This window comes from Triticum urartu, chromosome 2A (genome assembly GCF_056163025.1).
Source record: "Triticum urartu cultivar PI428250 chromosome 2A, HENAU_Tu73, whole genome shotgun sequence".
Classification (NCBI taxonomy): Eukaryota; Viridiplantae; Streptophyta; class Magnoliopsida; order Poales; family Poaceae; genus Triticum; species Triticum urartu.
The window spans coordinates 61,653,012-61,669,092 of NC_141874.1; the positions used below are offsets into that span (position 1 = coordinate 61,653,012).

The 16,081-nt window shown below is 49.2% G+C and overlaps 1 pseudogene; it reads right to left on the reverse strand.

The window, feature by feature from the left end:
• LOC125540950 (imidazoleglycerol-phosphate dehydratase 3, chloroplastic-like) overlaps nt 1-7,843 on the reverse strand; it is a 36,214-nt pseudogene extending 28,371 nt beyond the window's left edge.
• Between the last annotated feature and the right edge of the window lie 8,238 nt (nt 7,844-16,081).

The window sequence follows — 16,081 nt, forward strand, 5'->3', positions numbered from 1 at the left end:
GTTTTACGTGGCTGCTACGGGCTTAGCAAGAACCGTTCTTACCGACGCATCGAAAACCACAACGATAGTTTGTCAAGTTAGTGCTGTTTTAACCTTCTCAAGGACCGGACATAGCCACACTCGGTTCAACTAAAGTTGGAGAAACTGACACCCGCTAGTCACCTGTGTGCATAGCACGGAGGTAAAACCTGTCTCGCGTAAGCGTACGCGTAATGTCGGTCCGGGCCGCTTCATCCAACAATACCGCCGAACCAAAGTGTGACATGCTGGTAAGCAGTATGACTTATATCACCCACAACTCACTTGTGTTCTACTCGTGCATATGACATCTACGCATAAAACCTAGGCTCGGATGCCACTGTTGGGGAACGTAGTAATTTCAAAAATTTCCTACGCACACGCAAGATCATGGTGATGCATAGCAACGAGAGAGGAGAGTGTTGTCTACGTACCCTCGTAGACCGAAAGCGGAAGCGTTAGCACAACGCGATTGATGCAGTCGTACGTCTTCATGGCCCGACCGATCAAGCACCGAAACTACGGCACCTCCGAGTTCTAGCACACGTTCAGCTCGATGACGATCCCCGGACTCCGATCCAGCAAAGTGTCGGGGAAGAGTTCCGTCAGCATGACGGCGTGGTGACGATCTTGATGTTCTACCGTCGCAGGGCTTCGCCTAAGCACCGCTACAATATTATCGAGGATTATGGTGGAGGAGGGCACCGCACACGGCTAATAGATCTCAAGGATCAATTGTTGTCTCTATGGGTGCCCCCTGGCCACGTATATAAAGGAGTGGAGGAGGGGGGAGAGGGCCGGCCCCTATGGCGCGCCCTGGAGGAGTCCTACTCCCACCGGGAGTAGGATTCCCCCCTTTCCAAGTAGTAGGAGTAGGAGTCAAGGCAAGGGAAGAGAGAAGAGAAGGAAGGAGGGGGCGCAGCCCCTCCCCCTAGTCCAATTCGGACTAGGCCTTGGGGGGCGCCCAACCTCTCCTCTCTCTTTCCCCTAAAGCCCAATAAGGCCCATATACTCCCCAGCGAATTCCCGTAACTCTCCGGTACTCCGAAAAATACCCGAATCACTCGGAACCTTTCCAATGTCCGAATATAGTCGTTGAATATATCGATCTTTACGTCTCGACCATTTCGAGACTCCTCGTCATGTCCCCGATGTCATCCGGGACTCCGAACTCCTTCGGTACATCAAAACTCATAAACTCATAATATAACTATCATCGAAACCTTAAGCATGCGGACCCTACGGGTTCGAGAACAATGTAGACATGACCGAGACACGTCTCCAGTCAATAACCAATAGCGGAACCTAGATGCTCATATTGGCTCCCACATATTCTACGAAGATCTTTATCGGTCAGACCGCATAACAACATACGTTGTTCCCTTTGTCATCGGTATGTTACTTGCCCGAGATTCGATCGTCGGTATCTCAATACCTAGTTCAATCTCGTTATCGGCAAGTCCTAATCTCGAAATACGCCAATCCAACAAGTACCTTTGGAGACACCTATAGAGCACCTTTATAATCACCCAGTTACGTTGTGACCTTTGGTGGCACACAAAGTGTTCCTCCGGTAAACGGGAGTTGCATAATCTCATAGTCATAGGAACATGTATAAGTCATGAAGAAAGCAATAGCAACAAACTAAACGATCAAGTGCTAAGCTAACGGAATGGGTCAAGTCAATCACATCATTCTCCTAATGATGTGATCTTGTTTAGTCAAATGACAACTCATGTCTATGGTTAGGAAACTTAACCATCTTTGATCAAAGAGCTAGTCAAGTAGAGGCATACTAGTGACACTCTGTTTGTCTATGTATTCACACATGTATTATGTTTCCGGTTAATACAATTCTAGCATGAATAATAAACATTTATCATGATATAAGGAAATAAATAATAACTTTATTATTGCCTCTAGGGCATATTTCCTTCAATTAAGGCCTCCTTTTAATACAGAACCGGAACAAAGCATTAGCACATAGTGAATACATGAACTCCTCAAACTATGGTCATCATCGGGAGTGGTCCCGATTATTGTCACTTCGGGGTTAACGGATCATAACACATAGTGGGTGACTATAGACTTGCAAGATAGGATCAAGAACTCACATATATTCATGAAAACATAATAGGTTCAGATCTGAAATCATGGCACTCGGGCCCTAGTGACAAGCATTAAGCATAGCAACGTCATAGCAACATCAAGCTCAGAACATAGTGGATACTAGGGATCAAACCCTAACAAAACTAACTCGATTACATGATAAATCTCATCCAACCCATCACCGTCCAGCAAGCCTACGATGGAATTACTCATGCACGGCGGTGAGCATCATGAAATTGGTGATGGAGGATGGTTGATGATGACGACGGCGACGAATCCCCCTCTCCGGAGCCCCGAACGGACTCCAGATCAGCCCTCCCAAGAGGTTTTAGGGCTTGGCAGCGGCTCCGTATCGTAAAACGCGATGATTTCTTCTCTCTGATTTTTTTTCTCTCCGAAAGCAAATATATAGAGTTGGAGTTGGCGTCGGAGGGCATCCAGGGGGCCCACGAGGTAGGGGGGCGTGCCCTGGGGGGGGGGCGCCCCCCACCCTCGTGAACAGGGTGTGGGCCCCCTGGTCTTCATCTTTGGCGAGGATTTTTTATTATTTTTTCTAAGATGTTCCGTGCAGTTTCAGGTCATTCCGAGAATATTTGTTTTCTACACATAAAACAACACCATGGCAATTCTGCTGAAAACAGCGTCAGTCCGGGTTAGTTCCATTCAAATCATACAAGTTAGTATCCAAAACAAGGGAAAAAGTGTTTGGAAAAGTAGATACGACGGAGACGTATCACGCCCCGCTCCCCCCTGCGCCATCCCGCGCCCGCTCGCTGCATCCGCCCGCCGCGCCCCGCCTCTGCCTCGCGACCGCGCCCGCCGGAGCTCTGCCGCTCGGGCCGCTCCCTGCACCCGCCTCCTCCTCCAAGCGCCACGCCGCCGCCCGCCTACGCCGGTGCCGCGCCGACGACCAACTCCGGCACCCCGTCGCGTCCCGGCGGTCGTCGTCCTCGTGCCCGGGTTCGCCCCATCGGGCGGCTAGCGCCGCATGCCCGTAACCGCACCGCCCAATCCGCTAAGGCCCTCTGGGCCTATGACGGCTGGGCCCCGCCCCCATGTGCCAATGACAGGTGGGCCTTGCCTAGAATGAAAACGATTTAAAAAAAGAAATTAAAAATAAATAAATAAAAAGTAAATAAAATGTTAATTAATTAATTAATTAAATAAATTATCTTAATTAATTCTGTTTAATTAAACTAAATAAACATTAGGTACCTAATTAACTAATTAAACTGATCAATAGGTTGATTAGGTAATTATACCTATGACATGCGGGACCCACACGTTAGCCACCCAGTCAACATCTCTGTTGACTGCTGACGTCATGCTGGCATCAGCATGCACTATTCTGGATAATGTTAAATTAAAATAATTAAATAAATGCTGAAATTAATTTAAATTTTTTAAAATCAATATAAAATAAACCATAGCTCGGATGGAAAGACTTTTTACATGAAAGTTGCTCAGAACGATGAGACGAATCTGGATATGCCGCCCGTTCGTCCACCATGCATCCCTAGCATAGCGAACATGCAACTTTCCCCCTCTGGTTCATCTGTCCGAAAACGCGAAACACCGGGGATATTTTCCCGGATGTTCCCCCCTTCACCGGTATCACCTCATACTGTGTTAGGTCGCCTTAGCACCGCGCATTGCCATGTTATGCTTTGTGTTGCTTTGTTTGCTCTGTTATTTATTGTGTTCCCCCTCCGTTACTTCTTTCCAGTAGATCCCGAGACCGCTGCCGGTACCCCCGATCGACTACAGTGTTGACGACCCCTCCTTGCCAGAGCAACCAGACAAGCCCCCCTGATCACCAGATATCGCCTACTCTTCTCTATACTGCTTGCATTAGAGTAGTGTAGCATGATACCGCTTTCCGTTAATCCTATCCTGATGCATTGATGACCCACAAGTATAGGGGATCTATCGTAGTCCTTTCGATAAGTAAGAGAGTCGAACCCAACGAGGAGCAAAAGGAAATGATAAGCGGTTTCCAGCAAGGTATTCTCTGCAAGTACTGAAATAAGTGGTAATAGATAGTTCTATGATAGGATAATTTGTAACGAGCAATAAGTAACAAAAGTAAATAAAGTGCAGCAAGGTGGCCCAATCCTTTTGTAGCAAAGGACAAGCCTGGACAAACTCTTATATGATGTAAAGCGCTCCCGAGGACACATGGGAATATCGTCAAACTAGTTTTCATCACGTTCATATGATTCACGTTCGGTACTTTGAAAATTTGGTATGTGGGTGGACCGGTGCTTGGGTGCTGCCCTTACTTGAACAAGCATCCCACTTATGATTAACCTCTATTGCAAGCATCTTCAACTACAACAAAATTATTAAGGTAAACCTAACCATAGCATGAAACATATGGATCCAAATCAGCCACTTATGAAGCAACGCATAAACTAGGGTTTAAGCTTCTGTCACTCTAGCAACCCATCATCTACTTATTACTCCCCAATGCCTTCCTCTAGGCCCAAATAATGGTGAAGTGTCATGTAGTCGACGTTCACATAACACCACTAGAGGAGAGACAACATACATATCATCAAAATATCGAAGGAATACCAAATTCACATGACTACTAATAGCAAGACTTATCCCATGTCCTCAGGAACAAAAGTAACTACTCACAAAGCATAAACATGTTCATAATCAGAGGGGTATTAGTATGCATATAGGATCTGAACATATGATCTTCCACCAATTAAACCAACTAGCATCAACTACAAGGAGTAATTAACACTACTAGCAACCTACTAGCACCAATCCTGGACTTGGAGACAAGAATTGGATACAAGAGATGAACTAGGGTTTTGAGATGAGATGATGCTGATGAAGATGTTGATGGAGATTGCCCTTTCCCGATGAGAGGAGCGTTGGTGATGACGATGGCGATGATTTCCCCCTATGGGAGGGAAGTTTCCCCGGCAGAACAGCTCCACCAGAGCCCTAGATTGGTTCCGCCAAGGTTCCGCCTCGTGGCGGCGGAGTTTCGTCCGAGAAGATGGCTTATGATTTTTTTCCCATCGAAAGACTCCATATAGCAGAAGATGGCCACCGGAGGGCCACCGGGGGGGCCCACGAGGTAGGGGGGCACGCCTTGGGGGGTAGGGCGCGCCCCCACCCTCGTGGGCAGGGTGTGCCCCCCCTGGTGAGTTTCTTCTGCTGAGTATTTTTTATATATTTGGAAAACACCTTCCGTGAAGTTTCAGGACTTTTGGAGCTGTGCAGAATAGGTCTCTAATATTTGCTCCTTTTCCAGCCCAGAATCCCAGCTGCCGGCATTCTCCCTCTTTATGTAAACCTTGTAAAATAAGAGAGAATAGTCATAAGTATTGTGACATAATGTGTAATAACAGCCCATAATGCAATAAATATCGATATAAAAGCATGATGCAAAATGGACGTATCATGCATAGCCTGTCATTGTTGCTACAGTTATTGATACCTTACCTGCAATCCTAAATGCTTAGTATAGGATGCTAGTTTATCATCAGTGGCCCTACATTCTTGTCCGTCTGCCATCTTATACTATCGGGCCGTGATCACTTGGGAGGTGATCACGGGTTTATACTTATGTACATATTATATGATACTTGTGGTGACTAAAGTCGGGTCGGCTCGTAGAGTACCCGCGAGTGATTCACGGATTGGGTCCGAAATGACGTTTGTCCCGACGGCCCTCTGAGTAGATCTTTGTGGCGGAGCGACAGGGTAGGTTGAGACCACCTAGGAGAGAGGTGGTCCTGGCCCTGGTCGGCGTCCGCGGTTATTTCAAAATAACACGCTTAACGAGATCTGGGTATTTGATCTGAGTCTGGCCACTGGCCTATACGCACTAACCAACTACACAGGAATAGTTATGGGCACTCGATGTCGTGGTATCAGTCGAAGCCTTCGTGACGTCAGCAATTGAGCGGCGCGCGCCGGGTTGGACTGGAACGCCTGCTCTTGTATAAGGGATGGTAGGTTTGCTTGCCGGCCGCATACGCAACGTGCAGGTGTGCAATGGGCGATGGGCCCAGACCCCTGCGCCATAGGATTTAGACCGGCATGCTGACCTCTCTGTTGTGCCTAGGTAGGGCTGTGACGTGTTGATCTTCCGAGGCCGGGCATGACCCAGGAAAGTGTGTCCGGACAAAGGGGATCGAGCGTGTTGGGAAATGTGGTGCACCCCTGCAGGGAAGTTTATCTATTCGAATAGCCTTGTCCCTCGGTAAAAGGATGACTCGGAGTTGTACCTTGACCTTATGACACTTAGAACCGGATACTTAATAAAACACACCCTTCCAAGTGCCAGATACAACCCGGTGATCGCTCTCTAATAGGGCGACGAGGAGAGGATCGCCGGGTAGGATTATGCTATGCGATGTTATTTGGTGAACTTACCTTCTACTCTCTTCTTCTGCTGCAAGATGGAGGTTACCAGAAGCGTAGTCTTCGATAGGACTAGCTATCCCCCTCTTATTCTGGCATTCTGCAGTTCAGTCCACATATGTTACCCCTTTTCCATTTGATACCAATGCATACATATGTAGTGTAGTTCCTTGCTTGCGAGTACTTTGGATGAGTACTCACGGTTGCTTTGCTCCCCCTTTTTTCTCTTTCTATACCCGATTGCTGCGACCAGACGTTGGAGTCCAGGAGCCAGACGCCACTATCGATGACGACTGCTACTACTCGGGAGGTGCCTACTACTACGTGCAGGCCGCTGACGACGACCAGGAGTAGTTTAGGAGGATCCCAGGCAAGAGGCCTACACCTCTTTCGATTTGTATCCCAGTTTGTGCTAGCCTTCTTAAGGCCAACTTGTTTAACTTATGTCTGTACTCAGATATTGTTGCTTCCGCTGACTCATCTATGATCGAGCTCTTGTATTCGAGCCCTCGAGGCCCCTGGCTTGTAATATGATGCTTGTATGACTTATTTTTATTTGTAGAGTTGTGTTGTGATATCTTCCCGTGAGTCCCTGATCTTAATTGTACATGTTTGCATGTATGATTAGTGTACGGTCAAATCGGGAGCGTCACACAAGGCCATATATTTCATGATTACGAAGTTCCGTTTTGCCCTTCTTTGCATGAAGAAGTTACTATACTTTTTCAGCTAGATGCGAGACATGTCACATTCTTGCCTCAAACAAACCCAAAGGTCAAAAAACAAAATACCTACGCTACCACAAGCATATGCCGTCAATAAAGAAAACCTCACCCCACAACTGTAGACAAAAGGAGTAAATCATACTCACATCAAGCATGTGATGCAAGAACGATATCCCTGTGCTGCAGTTGGCAATGCCGGTGTCATCAAGGCACAAGGCGAGACTGAAATTTTCGAAAGCAATAAGAAGACGCTAGTAGGGAAACTGAACGACACAAAGTAGATGATCAAATATAAACTAGGCTTTCAACTAGGCACAAATCTTATCATGAGGCTGCAGCAAAGCAGAAATAGGAGAAATCAAATCAATGGCACAGAAATAACCTGCGTAGTCTTCAGGCGCCATCGGAGAGCCGTTCACGCCGACGCTACCGGCAGACATGGCAGGCGTCCTCCGGCGAAGCAACGGCCCGTACGGCCGAGTGGGGAAGGCGACCCCGGCTCGGCTCCTCGCCGAGGATCTGGGGAACAGAAAGGCCCGCTCGGAGTGTAGTGGGGAGAGGGAGAGGGAGAGGGAGGGGGAGACGGACGGCGCGGTGGTCATCAGCGAGAGCCCGCGGCGGGCGCGAAATCCAGCGGGCCTGGGCTGGGGTTGGAGCTAGTGACCGGGCAGTTCGGGCAAAGCTGCACTGAGCTCAAGCTCGGATCGAATATGCTCGGCAACAACACGGCAACGGGACGGAATCTGAAGCTGGGGAAGACGGGGTGGGGCTGTCGAGAGACCGGGAGGGGCGGCATCGAGCCCGGAGAACCTCGGGGCGGTGACGGAGTGTGCTCGAGTGAGGACCGGAGGAGGAACAGGGGTCGTCGGCGGCTGCTGGTGTCAAAACCGGCGGATCTCGGGTAGGGGGTCCCGAACTATGCGTCTAAGGCGGATGGTAACAGGAGGCAGGGGACACGATGTTTTACCCAGGTTCAGGCCTTCTTGATGGAGGTAAAACCTACGTCCTGCTTGATTTATTCTTGATGATATGAGTATTACAAGAGTTGATCTACCACGAGATCGGAGAGGCTAAACCCTAGAAGCTAGCCTATGGTATGATTGTATGTTGTCCTACGGACTAAAACCCTCCGGTTTATATAGACACCGGAGGGGGCTAGGGTTACACAAGGTCAGTTACAAAGGAGGAGATATACATATCCGTATTGCCTAGCTTGCCTTCCACGCCAAGTAGAGTCCCATCCGGACACGAGACGAAGTCTTCAATCTTGTATCTTCATAGTCCAACAGTCCGGCCAAAGGATATAATCCGGCTGTCCGGATACCCCCTAATCCAGGACTCCCTCAGTAGCCCCCAAACCAGGCTTCAATGACGACGAGTCCGACGCGCAGTGTTGTCTTCGGCATTGCAGGGCGGGTTCTTCTCCATATTTCGAACGTTTGTAAAGCAGTGTCCGACCCCATAAATGTTTGGACCTCTTGGCTTCTGTGCCCAATAAGGGCTATTTTCCACGCGTCGAATGAATACGAGGCGCCAGGGCGTTTTTACATTCGCCCCCTAGCCAGATAAATAAATTGTCTATTAAAAGGACGGGGATTCTCAGATCCGATCCACACCATCCTCCCCCAGCGAGAATCCATCAGAGCGTGCTTCGAAAAGGTCCATTCCAGCATGGCCGACCTCCGCAGCTCCTCCTCCCGCCCCCGTAGCCCTAAGCCCGGTGATTGGGAGAGGTGTTCCATCCCACACAGTCGATTAATCGAACTACAGACTAAGGGATTCCTCCCTCCAGCATACATGGTGCCCGTTCGAGCCGGGCTTGCCACCTACAATGGCGGGGAGCAAGCGGAGAGCTTCCCCAGTCCCTCTACAGGGGAGCGGGTCTGCCTTGTTCCCTATTTATTAAGGGGACTCGGATTTCCAATTCATCCATTCCTCTGCGGGCTCCTGGAGTTCTACGGCCTCCAACTACACAATTTCACTCCTGCCTCCATTCTACACATCGCCGGCTATGTTGCTCTCTGCGAGTTGTTCCTGGGCTGCGAGGCTCACTTCGAGCTATGGAAAAGGCTATTTTGCCTCGTCCCTCCCACACAAAGGGGGTCACTTTATCAAGTGGGCGGAGCCGAAATATGGCGCATCGCCAGTACCGGATACCTGTCCGGCACCCCGAAGAAGTCGTCAAGACTGGCCTTCGGAATGGTTTTATATGGAGGACGTTCCCCTTCCGGACCCTGTTCGGCGGGGTCTTCCTAAGTTCAGCAATGCCCCTTTGAAGAAACGCCGAAGTTGGCTCCCATGGATCCCCCAGGTGGAAGACAATGGAGAAGTCCTCTACCTGATGAACCGGATTAAAGCACTGGCTCAATCAGGATTGACAACAATCGAAGTTATGTCAATTTGCATAATGCGGGGAGTGCAACCACTTCAATATTGTGGGCACCCCTTGTGGTGTTTTAACGGGACGGATGATGCCACCCGCTGCGGGCGTAAGGGTCCGGACAATGCTGCCGCTTTAGCAAAATTCTGTCTGAATTGTTTAAGGGAGAGGAAGAGGAGTTCATCCACATCAAGCCACGGGATGGATTCTCCATGTACAATCCTCCAAGCTGGGTAAGTTATATCTCCTTACTCCCATTTTTCCCGCATTCTTTGTCGTAAATATTCACCTTGCCACTTTGTGGCAGGAACTGCGAAAAGCCATAAAGGAGGTCAGCAGCCCTTCTCCACAACCCGAGGACCCTGACCGGGCCCTTGACTCCGGACTCGAAGAAGATCCGGTTATATTCATGGAGCTGATAGATCGGTAGTTCTATCAGTTAAGCTGCGATGATGCCATGATGGCCATTACAGCCGACTATCCCGAACTGCTTCCTGCATCGCACGTAAGAAAACCAAAAAATCCCAACTCCAGAAACTAGGATCCCCTGTTAGACACTTCACCTACCATATGCATATGGCGTCTTTATAGGGAAGGCATTCGGGACGCCCTGCCAAACCCGCAGCAACTCGCCAACAAGAGGCAGCGAGGCCGGGCAGGCCAAAAAGGAAGGCGGTCAGGACGGAGACGCCGGCGCAAAGGTATAATAGAAACCCCGCTCTGTGGTTGTCGTCTTTCTCAAAATGTAACGACGCCCGTGTTTCTTTAACCAAAAAAATGCTCGCCGGAATATGTCCGGTGATGTTGCTAATCACGCTTCCACCAGTCGGGCGCCAGGACCGGACATAGAGACGGAAGCCGATATGGGGCGGGCGCCGGATAATCCCCCTACAGAGGATGCGGATAGATTATCCGCTACAAACTCAGAAGTGGAAAGCGCCAGGAATCATAGGCGCCGCCGGGCCATACTCCGCAACGCTTGTTTCTCACCAGAGGCATTTAATGCCTTCAATTTTGGAGAGGCGTACCTCCGTGCTGCTCAAGATGGTCTAGCCACAGCCACGGATCAGTATGTAAAGGATCTACGGGTAAGTAAATCTGACGATTTATGTGTATCAGTAGCCCCTGAGACTTGAAATGGTTAGTAGAACTGATTTAAGGATCATCTTTATTGTGCAGGTTCTTACAGAGAAGAATACTAGGCTGTCACAGGATCTGGAGGAATGCAAGACCCAACTACGGGCCGCTGTTGCCGCATTGAAGGAACTGAAAAAGTCCCCCGCTGGTAACATTTACTTTAAAGAATGATGGTTGCCATATAGTGTGCGGCGTGGCTGCAGATCTAACAATAGATGTTGCAGATGAATCCGGAGAAAATCTGGAGGACCAGCATGTCGTGCGACAGCTAGAGGCTGGCAAACGCGTGCTGACTGAGGTTAGGCGGGAGAAAAACAATCTCTAAGATGCCAATATCAAGCTGAGTGTGGAACTAAAAGACGTTCGAGCCCAGCTTGCAGACTCCGAGAAGGAGAATAAGCGGCTTCGACGCGGCATTTTCAATAAGTGCTTGAACGAATCCTTTTGAAGGAGTTCGGCGAAGAAGCCGACTAACAACGTTATGTCTGTAGGTATGCTGACGGGTCGTCCCGCGGAGGAAATGCCCGGGTCTGCGGGTGATCTTCTATCCGAGCTCTCACATCTGCACGAATAAGTTCGACAGGTGATGCAAGGTGTTGCTCAGGCCTTGTGGCCATCCGTCTCCCTGCCAGAAGGCGTTGTAGAGCTTACGGAGAAGCTTAAGGGAGCACGACGGCGCTTCCGATTATGGAAGATATCGGCCTGCCGTCAAGGTGCCAGAGAAGCCTGGGCCATGGTGAAGACGCGGTATACCAAGGCTGACCCAAATCACATGGGCGAGGTCGGACCTGTGGGGCCCGGCGGAAAAGAGATCCCCGTTTGCTTAGTTTATGGGCAAGTAGAATTAGCCGCAAAGTATTCCCAACAGGATTGTAGGCTAGACCGCCTGTTGGATGGTATAGAAGAGGAATTTAGTCAGTCTGCATGACTATGTAATTAAAGTGACATGTGTAATGCCTTCTAGCCGGATTGTAGATCATTTGTCATGGCGGACCTTTTCGCTTCAACCTCAGGACCCGATAGTCCAGAGTGTATCCGAATACCCGCTCAGTTATATAAGAACCGGGGTATGCGTGGAGACCAGGCGTAGGGGTCATTAGTGCTTGAACAGACAAGTGCCCAACTAGTTATGTTATATTACATGGGTAGTAAGAAACATCTTCCAGGGAGAATAGTTCCGTTAAGGGTTCCTTTCCCTGGGTATGCATGCCCTAAAGTGCATGTCCGGACTGCGATAGGAAACACAGGAAAACACATCTGGGGGCACATATGGAAAATAAATAGAAATCATCTTTTGTTCACCGACCGAATATTCCCTTAAGAACGCTAGCTTTCGGCTTCACCCAGTCTGAGGTACACATCCGGCTAACCCGGCAGTAACAATCGCAGAGGTGCTCCCCTTATGCCCTAGCCGAAATAACGGGAACGTAGGGCATAAATACAAGAGCCAGGCAACCCAGCTTGTCCAAAACTTAAGTCATATCGATGCATATAATGGCAAAAAAAGGTACATGCGGAAGTATAATACATGTGCGGGGCATGAGGCCCAGATAAATAGTTAAGCTTCTGTGAAAGAAGCCCCCAGGTATGATGAGCGCGGCTAGCGCATCCATAATGTGCAAGCGAGGCACAAGTTGGCCCTTGAAGGCCTAGAGAAAGAATAAAAAGAAAGAAAGAAAGGAAAACAAGACAGATAATGTATATGCAAAAAATGGACAGAGGAAGGGGACGAACATAGAGTCCGGCGCTAGGCGTAGAATCTTCGGAGCCTGGCCGTGTTCCATGGGTTCGGCTCGAGTCGATTAGTCAATGCATCCCGCAGTCGGTACGCTCCACCGGTCAGAACTTGGTCGATAATGAAGGGACCTTCCCATTTGGGCTCGAGGTTGTTCTTTTTCTTATCCGGCAGGCGTAGAACTAGTTCTCCAACGTTATAAGTTTTGGCCCGTACTTCTCTGCTTTGGTATCTGCGAGCCTGTTGCTGATAAAATGCGGAACAGGCTTTTGCTACGTCGCACTCGTCCTCCAGGGTGTCCAGACTGTCCCGCCGATCGAGCTCGGCTTCTCTTTCTTCGTACATGCGCACTCGAGGTGAGTCATGAATTATGTCACAGGGCAAGACTGCCTCTGCGCCGTACACCATAAAGAAGGGTGTATATCCGGTACTACAATTCGGCGTGGTCCGCAGCCCCCAGAGTACGGAGTCGAGCTCCTCTACCCAGTGCATGTTAGACTCCGTTAAGGAACACACTAATCTGGGTTTAATGCCGCTCATTATAAGACCGTTTGCTCGCTCAACTTGGCCGTTGGTTTGTGGGTGATAGACTGAAGCATAATCGAGCTTGATGCCCATTTTGCTGCACCAGAGTTTTACCTCATCAGCCGTGAAGTTCGTGCCGTTGTCAGTGATGATGCTGTGGGGGACGCCATAACGGTGTACGACCCCGGATATGAAGTCTATCACCGGTCCGGATTCGGCTGTTTTAACAGGTTTGGCCTCTATCCATTTGGTGAATGTATCCTGATGCAGAGCATCCTATGATCATCCCCATGTACAGCACGGCTTCTCCCCAAGCCCCTAGTGCCCACATGTTGAGACCTCAAGCATACACCATTGGACACAAGGTTTCCGAATCTTCCCTTTCCGCATGTAAGACATGGATGCTACCTCAAGCGCTGACCTTATGCATACTCAGGTCCATCCGAGGAGACCATGGAGAGCCTAAGGACCAAGGCCAAGTGTGCGCGGGAGCAAGGGAAGGAGAGCCAGCTGCTACAGCCCGAGCGGTACTACCGCCCACACCAAGCGGTACTACCGCTGAAGGCCCACAAGTGGTGCAACCGCTCGACCACCGCCCAACAACCGGCCAAGCTTCTGTGATCGAGCGGTGCAAGGCCGGTGCAGCACCGGTTTATCCCCGTAACAGCCACCTGACCGGTACAACCACCCCAAGCACTGGTACAACCGCTGAGCACATCCGGAAGCACCTCCAGGAACCCGTACCTGAGCGTCCGGCGGTACAACCGTCCCCATGATCGGTACTACCGCCCTGCCTATGCGCAGTGAAAGGGGTTTCACCCCATGTATCCCCCAACTTACCCCTTGGACTATATATACTTGTCCCTTAGCTCCGTACTACGGTTAGCGTTGGTTTAGCTCATTTGAGAGATAGAGCTATGCTCATCCATATCGGATCTCCTCCGTGCGAGAGACTGCGGCCTCTTCGGAGAAGATCCCTTGGATTCAAGCCCCCTTTCTAAGGGAAGATCCCCCCGTGGATTCAAGACCTCCTCACGGAGAAGACCGGCTACCCTTGTATCGTCCTTAGTTATCCGTGGATCGTGTATCTTCTCTTATGTATTCGAGGATCTAGCACATGTGTGACTTATTCTTGTTGGTCTAGTGTTTCTCTTGTGTTCCCCTTGTGTTTTCCCTCTCTTTACACCTCGTGTTCTTCGTGTTCTTCGCGGGATTCCGCTCCTGTCGTGAAAGATCGGGCCACTAGGGTTCTACCCTACATCATATCCACCATGACCAGTAAGTATTTTTTCTTGTGGGTTCCCCCTTTAAGGGATCCAACTGAAGGAAATATGCCCTAGAGGCAATAATAAAGTTATTATTTATTTCCTTATATCATGATAAATGTTTATTATTCATGCTAGAATTGTATTAATCGGAAACATAATACACGTGTGAATACATAGACAAACAGAGTGTCACTAGTATGCCTCTACTTGACTAGCTCGTTGATCAAAGATGGTTAAGTTTCCTAACCATAGACATGAGTTGTCATTTGATTAAACAATATCACATCATTAGGAGAATGATGTGATTGACTTGACCCATTCCGTTAGCTTAGCACTTGATCATTTAGTTTGTTGCTATTGCTTTCTTCATGACTTATACATGTTCCTATGACTATGAGATTATGCAACTCCCGTTTACTGGAGGAACACTTTGTGTGCCACCAAACGTCACAACGTAACTGGGTGATTATAAAGGTGCTCTACAGGTGTCTCCAAAGGTACTTGTTGGGTTGGCGTATTTCAAGATTAGGATTTGTCACTCCGATTGTCGGAGAGGTATCTCTGGGCCCACTCGGTAATGCACATCACTATAAGCCTTGCAAGCATTGCAACTAATGAGTTAGTTGCGAGATGATGTATTACGGAACGAGTAAAGAGACTTGCCGGTAACGAGATTGAACTAGGTATTGAGATACCGACGATCGAATCTCGGGCAAGTAACATACCGATGACAAATGGAACAACGTATGTTGTTATGCGGTCTGACCGATAAAGATCTTCGTAGAATATGTAGGAGCCAATATGGGCATCCAGGTCCCGCTATTGGTTATTGACCAGAGAGGTGTCTTGGTCATGTCTACATAGTTCTCGAACCCGTAGGGTCCGCACGCTTAACGTTTTTTGACGATATAGTACTATGTGAGTTATGCATGTTGATGACCGAATGTTGTTCGGAGTCCGGGATGAGATCACGGACATGACGAGGAACTCCGGAATGGTCCAGAGATAAAGTTTGATATATGGGATAGTAGTGTTTGATCTTCGGAAGGGTTCCGGAATTCATTGGAAGGGGTTCCAGATGTTTCCCGAAATGTTTGGGCACGAGAACACTTTATCTGGGCCAAAGGGGAAAGCCCGCGAGGCTTTTGGAAAGTGCAAAAGGAATTTTTGCGGAGACCAGAGGCTAGACGCCAGGAACCCTGGCGTCTAGGGGGTAGACGCCGGGAACCCTGGCGTCTAGCCCTGGAGTCCGAGAAGGACTCTTGCCTTTCGGGTGAAACCGACTTTGAGGAGGCTTTTACTCCAAGTTTCGACCCCAGGGCTCAACATATAAATAGAGGGGTAGGGCTAGCACCAAAGACACATCAAGAAACACCAAGCCGTGTGCCAGCAACCCCGTCCCCTCTAGTTTATCCTCCGTCATAGTTTTCGTAGTGCTTAGGCGAAGCCCTGTGGAGATTGTTCTTCACCAACACCGTCACCACGCCGTCGTGCTGTCGGAACTCATCTACTACTTCGCCCCTCTTGCTGGATCGAGAAGGCGAGGACGTCACCGAGCCGAACGTGTGCAGAACTCGGAGGTGCCGTGCTTTCGGTACTTGGATCGGTCGGACGTGAAGACGTACGACTACATCAACCGCGTTGATATAACGCTTCCGCGAACGGTCTATGAGGGTACGTAGACAACACTCTCCCCTCTTGTTGCTATGCATCACCATGATCTTGCGTGTGCGTAGGAATTTTTTTGAAATTACTACGTTCCCCAACAGTGGTATCCGAGCCAGGTTTTATGCGT